General features: G+C 44.5%; 1 pseudogene; it reads right to left on the bottom strand.

The window, feature by feature from the left end:
- Positions 1-3,943: 3,943 nt before the first annotated feature.
- Positions 3,944-10,566, bottom strand: part of LOC132388291 (beta-1,3-galactosyltransferase 5-like) — a 6,685-nt pseudogene continuing 62 nt past the window's right edge.

Here is a 10,566-nt window from a genome sequence, read left to right as displayed (position 1 = left end):
GTAATCAATTATTTCTTGTCAATCTCTTTAATTTTATCAACCAATAAAAGAGCTTCCTTCTTTATGCGTTTTCTCAGACCAACCGAATAAGAAATAATCTGTCCACGTATATATGCTTCAAATGTGTCCCAAAGAGTTCCGTAAGAAATATCTTCCGTGGAGTTGGTTGAAAAGAAGAAGTCGATCTGTTCATTCATAAATTTAATAAAGTCCGGATCCTGCAATAAGGTAGAGTCAAATCGCCATTGTCTAGCATTCGGAACTGTATCCATAAATTTAATAGAAAAGTTTTAATGGAGCATGGTCAGAAATAGCTATAATATCATAATCACAACAATTTACCGAAGGAATCAAGCAAGAGTCAATAAAAAATAATGAATTCTCGAATAAGAACGATAAACATGTGAGAAAAAAGAAAGCTCCTTGTCCTTAGGATGCCGAAATCTCCAAATATCAAAAACTCCATTATCAGTCAAGAAAGAGTTGATACAAGTGGCCGACTTATTGGCTAAAGTCTGAGTAGAATATAGATTTGTCCATCAAAGGATTTAAACAACAATTAAAATCACCACCCATTATCAACTTATATTCATTTAGATTAGGTAAAGAAGGTAAATAAGGATTTAAAAAAAAATCAGGACAAACCATATTTGGAGCATAAAACATTAACCATAGCAACCTTTTTATTACAATGTAGCCCGTAATTAACAAAAAATCTGCCATTCGGATCCGAAAAGATATCGTGTGGACAAATGCAATAGAGGAGTCAATAAAAAATCGAAACTCCTTTTACTTTGGCATTCGAATTCGAATGGTACTGTTGAACCCCGCCAAGACCTAAAAAGGCGATATTTCTCCTCCTTCCTCACATGAGTTTCTTGTACAAAAATGATATGAGCATAAAGTCTTTGGAATACTTTGAAAATCTTCTTTCGTTTAATCGGAATGGTTTAAACCATTAGTATTGCAAGACACAAAATTGATGGTATGAGCCATTTTTCTAAAATCAACCCTTTGGTATAAAAAGGGTTAACCAAATTATAAACTCATGCACCCGGAAGAGGAACAAAAATAGTGAGAGGACCCAGAAGTGACGACATCGTAGTCATATTTGTTGTTCAAAAACAGCGCAAATGAAAAAACTAAAACAAACTGGTAAAAGAAAAATTAGAGTTAGAAAACAGACCACCCCCACCCCCACAAGAAAGAGAAAAAAACAACAGCCAAAATTCGGCTGGAAGAAGGAAAAAAATGAGACTAACTCTATCCCCTTATCAGCGGAAGACCACTCCGTATATAAAGGATATATATATATAAACAAATCCACCCCAGACTTTTAAAAATTATGATCGCTATACTAAAATCAAACTTCTTAATATACTTGGTTGTAAAAAAAAAACGAAAAGAATATAATCACTAAAAACTTATAAAGCGGGTTATAACCCAAACAAATCAGAAAGTATTTATACTATGATAAGCGATGCATTGTAGGAAAAAGACGAGAGAAAAAAAATAACGCCATCTTAAAAAAGCACCAAAAATATTTTTTCTCATAAAAACCACCACCTTAGTAAAAAAAGAATTCACCTTCGAAGGGTTAAAAATACACCTTCGAAGGAACAAAAATAATAGTCAGCAATATAGTATAATAGTTAAAGAGTATAAAACAGACCGATTAATATGACGAAGGAACACTTTAACTTGAATATAAAGCATAGAATAAACCTACACCAGTAGCCAGAAACAAAATCTGGTTTGAGGAATCAAAAAACCATCTTACACGATCAAAATCCTCATTTATTAGGAATGAGAAATCATAGCAGTAGGGAAGTTCTCAATCAGAAAACTTCTCGCTTCAGATGTAGAAAGGAAACCGACGTGGAGCACTCGGCGGCGAGATTCTAAGCTTCACAGGGTATAAGAGCGCAGGTTTTAGATTTTTCTCATAACATTCAAATAATGTTTGTAATATACATAAATGATCTGGATGATGGGGTGGTAAATTGGATTAGTAAGTATGCCGATGATACTAAGGTAGGGAGGTGCTGTGGATAATGAGGTGGGTTTTTCAAAGCTTGCAGGAGATTTATGCCGGTTAGAAGAATGGGCTGAACGTTGGCAATTGGAGTTTAATGCTGAGAAGTGTGAGGTTCTACATTTTGGCAGGAATAATCCAAATAGAACATACAGGGTAAATGGTAGGGCATTGAGGAATGCAGAGGAACCGAGAGATCTAGGAATAACAGTGCATAGTTCCCTGAAAGCGGAGTCTCATGTAGATAGGGTGGTGAAGAAGGCTTTTGGAACGCTGGCCTTTATAAATCAAAGCATTGAGTACAGAAGTTGGGATGTAATGATAAAATTGTACAAGGCATTGGTAAGGCCAAATTTGGAATATTGTGTACAGTTCTGGTCACCGAATTATAGGAGAGATATCAATAAATTAGAGAGAGTGCAGAGACGATTTACTAGGATGTTACCTGGGTTTCAGCACTTAAGTTACAGAGAAAGGTTGAACAAGTTAAGTCTCTATTCATTGGAGCGTAGAAGGTTGAGGGGGGATTTGATCGAGGTATTTAAAATTTTGACAGGGATAGGTAGAGTTGACGTGAATAGGCTGTTTCCATTGAGAGTAGGGGAGATTCAAACGAGAGGACATGATTTGAGAGTTAGGGGGCAGAAGTTTAAGAGAAACACGAGGGGGTATTTCTTCACTCAGAGAGTGAGAGCTGTGTGGAATGAGCCTCCTGTAGAGGTAGTAGAGGCCAGTTCAGTTGTTTCATTTAAGTTAAGATTGGATAGGTATATGGACAGGAAAGGAGTGGAGGGTTTTGGGTCGGTGGGACTAGGTGAGATTAAGAGTTCGGCACGGACTAGGAGGGCCGAGATGGCCTGTTTCCGTGCTGTGATTGTTATACGGTTATATCGTTATATTCAGACATCAGAGGTTTAAAAAGCCTAGCATTCATTACTTCAGGACTCAAATCTACCAAGCGGAAATTGTGATCCTGAAATTTAACCATTCCTACCCCGCCGAGCCACACGAATAAGCTGAAGCACTCGATGATCGAAGCATAATTCTATGTGCGCGATCAAGTAACGGGGGGTTATCTGGAAATACAGATGGGAACACATCTTTTAAATGTTGAGCAAAGTATTTCGAAGGGTCGCCTTGTTCGATGCCGTCCGGGAGGACCAAGTATACGTAGGTTCTGTCTGCTGGACCCGATTCTCAAAGTCGACATTCTTGGTTTTAAGTGTTTCAAGCAGTTTAGTGGGTCGAAATTAAATCCTGTTGCAATTTTTCAATTATCAAATCCTCGTTTCCCCTGCGTCTTCTTGCAGAGGTGTGATAAGAACTTGCTGCTGGTTAATTACTGAATCCATCTTATCCATATAATCTTGAAAAGGCTTTATATCTTGTTTTAAAATTTTGTTGTAGTTCATCAAATTTTTTATCCAAAACCTCCAGAAAGAGTTCATGATCTAATTCAGTGCATTGCGGATGAGCTTGCTTCTTTCCATTACCGTTCGGGTTGCGCCCAGGTTCTCGTCCTTTAGATCTAAGAGCCATTTCTGATTGCATATCTTCAAAAATTCACCAAAAGTCCAAAAAATAGCAAGAATCTTTTGGTGTGGATTAAAAATAAGTTGAGTAAGGGTGATCAAAGTTTAAAAAAAAGTGAAGGTTATGGAGCGAATCTAAAACAGTACTCACTCCATGAGCGCCCTCCCGCTGACCCTTCGTTCTCCTCTCCTTCGCAGCGAGTGGCACCACCCACTCCCCCTCCCATCGCACTGCCGCCCACACATCCCTCTCCCGTCGCCTGCTCTCCTTTCCCCTAAACTGCCCACCACAACCAATGCAGAAGTTAGCTCGCCCGCCTCGCCAATGTAACAGGATATGTAAAACCTTTTCCGTCACACCTCCCCAGGTCACTCCTTACTGTCCGAGGTCCAGAACCGCTCTCCAGTAGAGCAGCTTTTCCGAGTTCGTTATCTGATGCGTGGTGACGAGGCCGCCGGTAGGTGCTGATAGAATACGGTACCCTGTAGTTGAAGAACACGCGCTTGCTGTGGATTGGCACCGGATTTACCTTCAGCTCCGCGAGTCGCAGCCCCACGTAGACGTCCTCCAGTCTGAACATCGGCGCGGACCCCGGAGAGGTTCCAGACGCCACAAGCCACGTCGCCGGACAGGACGTAGCCGCATGCCGGAACAGAAAGGTGGGTATGTTGCCCCAGGGTACTCCCTCCTTGCTGATGTACCTACCGGCTCCATTTCACGCGTGTAGGGTTGAAGTTTCTGAAAATGAACCCGGTGGCGAAGCTGCTGCGGGGGGGCGCGGGAGGAGGAGGCTCCAGCAGGTAGTCGGTATTCACAAACATGTCGGAGTCGGTCTTCATCACGAAGGCGGCGGAGGGACAGTAGCAGCAGAGCCACTCGAGACCCACCAGCACCTTGAGGGTCAGGTTGTAGTATGTGTCGTCGAAATCAGCCTGGATGATGTCCCGGTGCATATCACCCTCCCTTTGAATCCAATCCTGCTGATGCCTTCCGTGTCCCAGCACGAAATAGGTGACTGCCCGGGCTCCGCCAACCCACCGCTCACTCCCCCAAGTCTGGCGGATGGCCGAGCGAGTCTCGAACTGACCCGGGGAGCTGGTGACCAGTAGGACCAGGAAGGGGGCTCCTTCGTCGCAGCGGCTGGCGGGCCGCATCAGGAAGGAGGTGCCGTTCAGCCGGGAGCGACAACGGGACGAAACGCCGCTGTGACTCCAATTACTGCTCCAGGCATACAGACAAACGATCAGGAGGACGAGGAAAGCGGCCTTGATGAATCGGTTGCCACGTAACGAGCTGACGGATATCCGTTGACATCCACAGAGAACTGCACGAAAACAGAACGATAAGACAATAAGACTTTTAAACATTATTAGGCTCCTTGACCCCCATCAACTCTGCTCTGTCCTTTGCTCCTTTATACCTAAATAATTTTATTTTTGAATTTTTGGCCGTTTTGGGGGGAAAAAAAAGTCTATTTCTACAGCCAAGGTGTAAGACCCTACAGTACATTCCAGTTGTCATGTCTTTGCCCATTCTCCAATCAGACCATGACTTTTTGCAGGACACCAATGTTTCCTCAGGACTACTGTCCCAACTATCTCTGTATCATCTGCAATCTTGGCCGGAAAGTAATTAATTCCGTCGTCCATCTCGTTGACACATAACGGGTCAACAGCAGCAAACCCGAATAGGCACCATTTATTGACATCTTTCTCTACTGCCGGTCACTATATTTTCTATCCAACGCTCGCATCTTCCCTGCGACGTCATGAGTGCCGTGAATGCTCATCTGGTCAAAGAACTTCAGAAAGTCCAAGGGAACTTCATCCATTCACTCACATTTTCCTATACTGCCTGCTGTTTCTTCAAAAGATTTCTAACATGTTCTTCAGGACAACTTTTCCCCTGAGGAATCAATGCTGACCTTGGCCTGCTTTATCATGCACTTCCACGTACCGCGAAGCCACATCCTCAGTAATTGACTGCGGCATCTTCCCAACCACTGAATTCGGGATAACAGACCTATAATTTCCTTTTGCAGTCCCCGTCCATCATTGAAAGAATAGGTTATTTTTTTTTTCATTTTTGTATCCCTCACATCAGCTCGCTCACCTGTGGTCGAAGTTACCGGATCTCCAATACTGTCTGCATCGTTAGCCATGGTGGCGTTCAAACGTTCGTCTGTTTTGCTGCTCTTGAAACAAAAGTTATCAACGTGAGTTTTATGCAAGCATCGAAATGGTTAAAAAAATAAACATCGTTCCGGATGTGGCTCACACTCCGTCCTAAACCCCTGGACCTGAGTTCTTGTGGTCGTAACTCGGTTGAATCCCGGAGATTTGTTGGACGCTGTCGACCCACTCTCCATCATCCGGGTCTTTAAGAACTATGGAACCATAGAACATTTACAGCACAGAAACAGCCCTTTTGGCCCTTCTTGGCTGTGCCGAACCATTTTTTCTGCCTCGTTCCGCTGACCTGTACCTGGGCCATATCCCTCCAAACCCCTCTCATCCATGTACCTGTCCAAGTTTTTCTTAAAAGTCATAAGTGAGCCCGCATTCATCACTTCATCTGGCAGCTCATTCCACACTCCCACCACTCTCTGTCTGAAGCTGCCCACCCCCCAATGTTTCCTTTAAACTTTCCCCCCTTCACCCTTAATCCATGTCCTCCGTTTTTTTTCCTCCCCTGGCCCTCAGTGGAAAAGAGCCTGCTTGGATTAATTCTATCTACACCTATCATAATTTTATATACCTCTGTCAAATCTCTCCTCATTCTTCTACACTCCAGGAATAAAGTCGTAACCTATTCAACCTTTCTCTGTAACTCAGTTTCCTCAAGTTCCGGCAACATCCTTGTAGACCTTCTCTGCACTTTTCAACCTTATTAATATCCTTCTTGTAAATGTGTGGCCAAAACTGCACCACAATACTCCAGATTCGGCCTCACCGATGTGATACAACTTCACCATTACATTTCAACTCTTATACTCAATCCTTTGATTTATAAATGCCAATTTAACAAAAGCTCTCTTTACAACCCTATCTACTGGTGATGCCACTTTTAGGGAATTATGTATCTGTACTCCCAGATCCCCCTTGTTCTACTGCACTCCTTAGTGTCCCTACCATTTACCTTGCATGTTCTACCCTGGTTTGACCTTCCGAAGTACAATACCTCACACTTGTCCGCATTAAACTCAATCTGCCATTCTCCTGCCCATTCCACCAACTGGTCCAGATCGCTCTGCTAGCTTTCAAAACCTTTCTTACTGTCCACTACACCTCCAATCTTTGTATCATCAGCAAATCTGCTGATCCAATTTACCACATTATCATCCAGATCATTGATATAGATGACAAATAACAATGGACCCAGCACTGATCCCTGTGGCACACCACTATTCACAGGCCTCCATTCAGAGTAGCAATCCTCCACTACCACTCTCTGGCTTCTTCATTGAGCCAAAGTCTCATCGATTTACTACCTCTCCATGTGTACCGAGCGACTGAATCTTTCCTAACTAACCTCCTCTGCGGGACCTTGTCAAAGACCTTCCTTCCAGCGTTAGTCTCACTCTGCAGACCAAATTCCAGGAGTGTGTCTATGCACGTGGAAACGGCAAACCACGCACTCCCATTACCAGATTAAATGTCAGATTCCATCAGCAAGGAGTCAGGTAATAGACCACGTCACCTGAGGAAAATGATGATCCCAGAATGAATGTTAAGACCATAGTGACATAAAGCCAGAAGACTCGAGAGAAACGGCACGCCTTTCAGACCATCAGCAGTCACTCGTTCTGATTCTCAGAGAATGGTCGTACGCTGGCTAGAAACGCTCCATCATCCGGGTCTCTCTTCCAGGGTGATTCTCGCTCGGAAACCCCGAATTCTGGCAGGTGGCACCGTGTCCCAATAAAGTGTTTATACACAGGAAGCAGCGGTACAGTCTCGTTAGGAAATAGCACCCTTCAACTGGAAGCAGCATTCCAGAACGAAAGAATAAGACCAGCCATACAAACAAAAAAAAAGTAAAACAAAGGAGAAGATGTAGGCCATTCAGTCCATCCGCTATTCCTTCATTGCTGATCCCGGATTCCAATCAACCCCCATAGACCTGCCTTCTCGCCACATCCTCCGATTCCCCGACCAATCAGATGGTCTAATAGATTCTCCTTTAAACATACCGACGGATTTGTCTTGAACCGCAACCTTTGCCACAATCTTCCACAGTCATATCAATTAACTGAACATTTCCTCCCTACTTCTGTACTAAAAGGTCGCCCCTCAGCCTGAGGCAGCGCCATCTAGTTTTTGGATGCCCATCACCAGGGGAAACATCCTCACCACATCCGGTCGCTTTCCGGGAGTTCCCACGTGCATTCTTCTAAATTCCCAGTGATAACAGCCACACGCCCCTCACATGCCAGCGAATTCGCTCCCGGAGTCATCCTCCTGACCCTCCTCCGGACACTCCCCAGTGGACACGCATCCTTTCTGAGGTATGGGACCCAAAGCCGAAGACAATACAGACAGACTCGACCGACCGGAATCATGACGTTGTCTAACAGAGAGGGTTTGCTCTGGGTTTATCCCAGACTCTGAAGCTGACCCGCCTCTTTGATATGGGAGCTACTCTGCGCCGCACTGCTATCAACGTTGCTGCCAGAGTTCACACAAACTCCACTGACTGGTTTCATGACGTTGGTAGCATCTGCCGCATTCAAGGGAAACCAGTCTGCTACTGCCTACTGCTAATTCGGTCAGGTTTGGAGAGATTAATTAACACTCGCACTTCCACTGCCTTTAGTTTTACAATTGCTTGAAGTATTTCTACTTCAGGAAAATGTCTTTTCGATGAGCCTCCTTAAACCTGCTCAGAATTCAGAACATATATATTTCTGCTTTGCCCATATGTTAACATAACAAACACACACACACGCACAGACACACAGCCACACACACAAACACAAAGGCACACACAAACAGACACACATTGACAGACACATACATAAACACAAACACAAACACTCGCTCACACACACACGCACTCAGAGACACACATACAGACACACACACACAGACACACAGGCACACACACAGACATACAGGCACACAGAGGCAGACACACATACAAAAACACACGCACAAACACATATACACAAACACGCAAACACACACAGACACACACATACACAAACAGATACTCCTCACACATGCACACCCAGACACACATACACACACACACACAGACACACGTACACGCAGACACACAGGCACACACACACGCACACGCACACACAGACACACCCACAGACACACAGGCACACACACACGCACACGCACACACAGACACACCCACAGACACACATGCACACACACAAACACACAGTCATACACAAGCAGACACACATTGACACACACCTACATAAATACATGCACAAACACTCACACACAGACACACACAGGCACGCACAGACACACACAAACACACAGGACATGCACAAACCGACACACATTGACACGCTCATACATAATCACATGCACAAACTCACACACACTCACAGACTCACAAACACAACACACGCACACGCGCACACAGATACACAAACACACACACAAACCGACACACATTCACACACACTTGCACAAACACAAGCACACACAAACACACACTCAGACAGACGCACACACAGACACACACACACGCACACACACTCACAAACACTTATAAAACTGATTTTCCTGCTGATGTATTGCGGACATTTACTAATACCGTTGTCATGTCCGTTTTGCTTTCTCAAGCCTTGGAGTTCAGAGCTTCGTACAAATATTAACTCAAAACTAGGAGCTTCCGGGTTGTTGATTCATTTCAAGCGTGGGTAAATGCGATTTTTTTTTTTAAAGTCTTTTAAAAGTTACTAGCAGACAATTTCCCGGTTATACCGCAGCTTTCAGTGAGATTAACGTGCGTTCTTCCAAATTCAGGAGAGTGCAGACACAAAGCTGCCAATCGCTCGGTATCTGTTAACTCTTTCATTCCCGGAATTATCCGCTTGATCCTCCTCCGGATTCTTTTGTGGAAAAAAAGCGAATGCATTCTGTGATATGGGGCCCCAAAACTGATGAATATACTACACTAACGTCCTGACTAGTGTCTCATAACTCCTTAGAACAATCTCTTTACTGTTATATTGTATTTCCCTTGAAATAAATCCTAGTATTGAATTTGCTTTCTTTATCACTGCCTCAAACCCGTGAATTAAACATCCGGGAGCTTTGCTCGAGGGCTCCAAAGTCCGCTTGCACGCCTGATGTAAATTGTCGTAAGTCCCGCTGCAATCGCATTGCTTCCGCAGCGCATACCTACTACTCCATGTTTCTTCATATCAGCCGCAGATTTCACCACACTGCCATCCCGTCGACATCATTGACAAACAATGTGCGAATAATCCGTCCCAATACTGATCCCTGAGAAACATCCCCTGTCACTGAAATCCAGGATAAATCTACCTTCGCTGCCATTCGCTTTCCAGCCCCTCCCCCCCCCACCTCCCCGTCCCTTATCTGTCATCCATGACCGAGGATATGTCGGTTTAATGGTTCCAAAACCACCTCCGCGTTCCATCTCCCACTTCAATGACTTATTCCGTGACGGAGATACCCGAATAGACACTGAAGATCCCACCCCAGATTAAAGGTGGACTGCCTCAGGTCTAATATCAGCTACACTCAGAACGCCAAGAACCCCACGGCGACAGGCAGATACCGGGCAGAACGGGAGTGCGAGAAAGTAGAGGAAATATAGACGGGAGTACAAGAGCTTTCTGTAAACTCACCTCACTGCCGCACGTCGTTTCTGCATTGCATTTCCGCATCGAGCTCGCCAGTCCCGCCTTATCAGTACCGTCTAACAGAGAGGGCACTGCCCTTGATTTCGATTCGCAGGCTCTAAATTTGACCGACCTTTGATCGGGGCAGTTTCCCTTGCGC

The sequence above is a fragment of the Hypanus sabinus genome, unplaced genomic scaffold (genome assembly GCF_030144855.1).
Source record: "Hypanus sabinus isolate sHypSab1 unplaced genomic scaffold, sHypSab1.hap1 scaffold_293, whole genome shotgun sequence".
In the NCBI taxonomy this organism is placed as follows: Eukaryota; Metazoa; Chordata; class Chondrichthyes; order Myliobatiformes; family Dasyatidae; genus Hypanus; species Hypanus sabinus.
The sequence above is the reverse complement of the archived record's forward strand: the minus strand, read 5'-3'. Positions and strand labels throughout refer to the sequence as shown.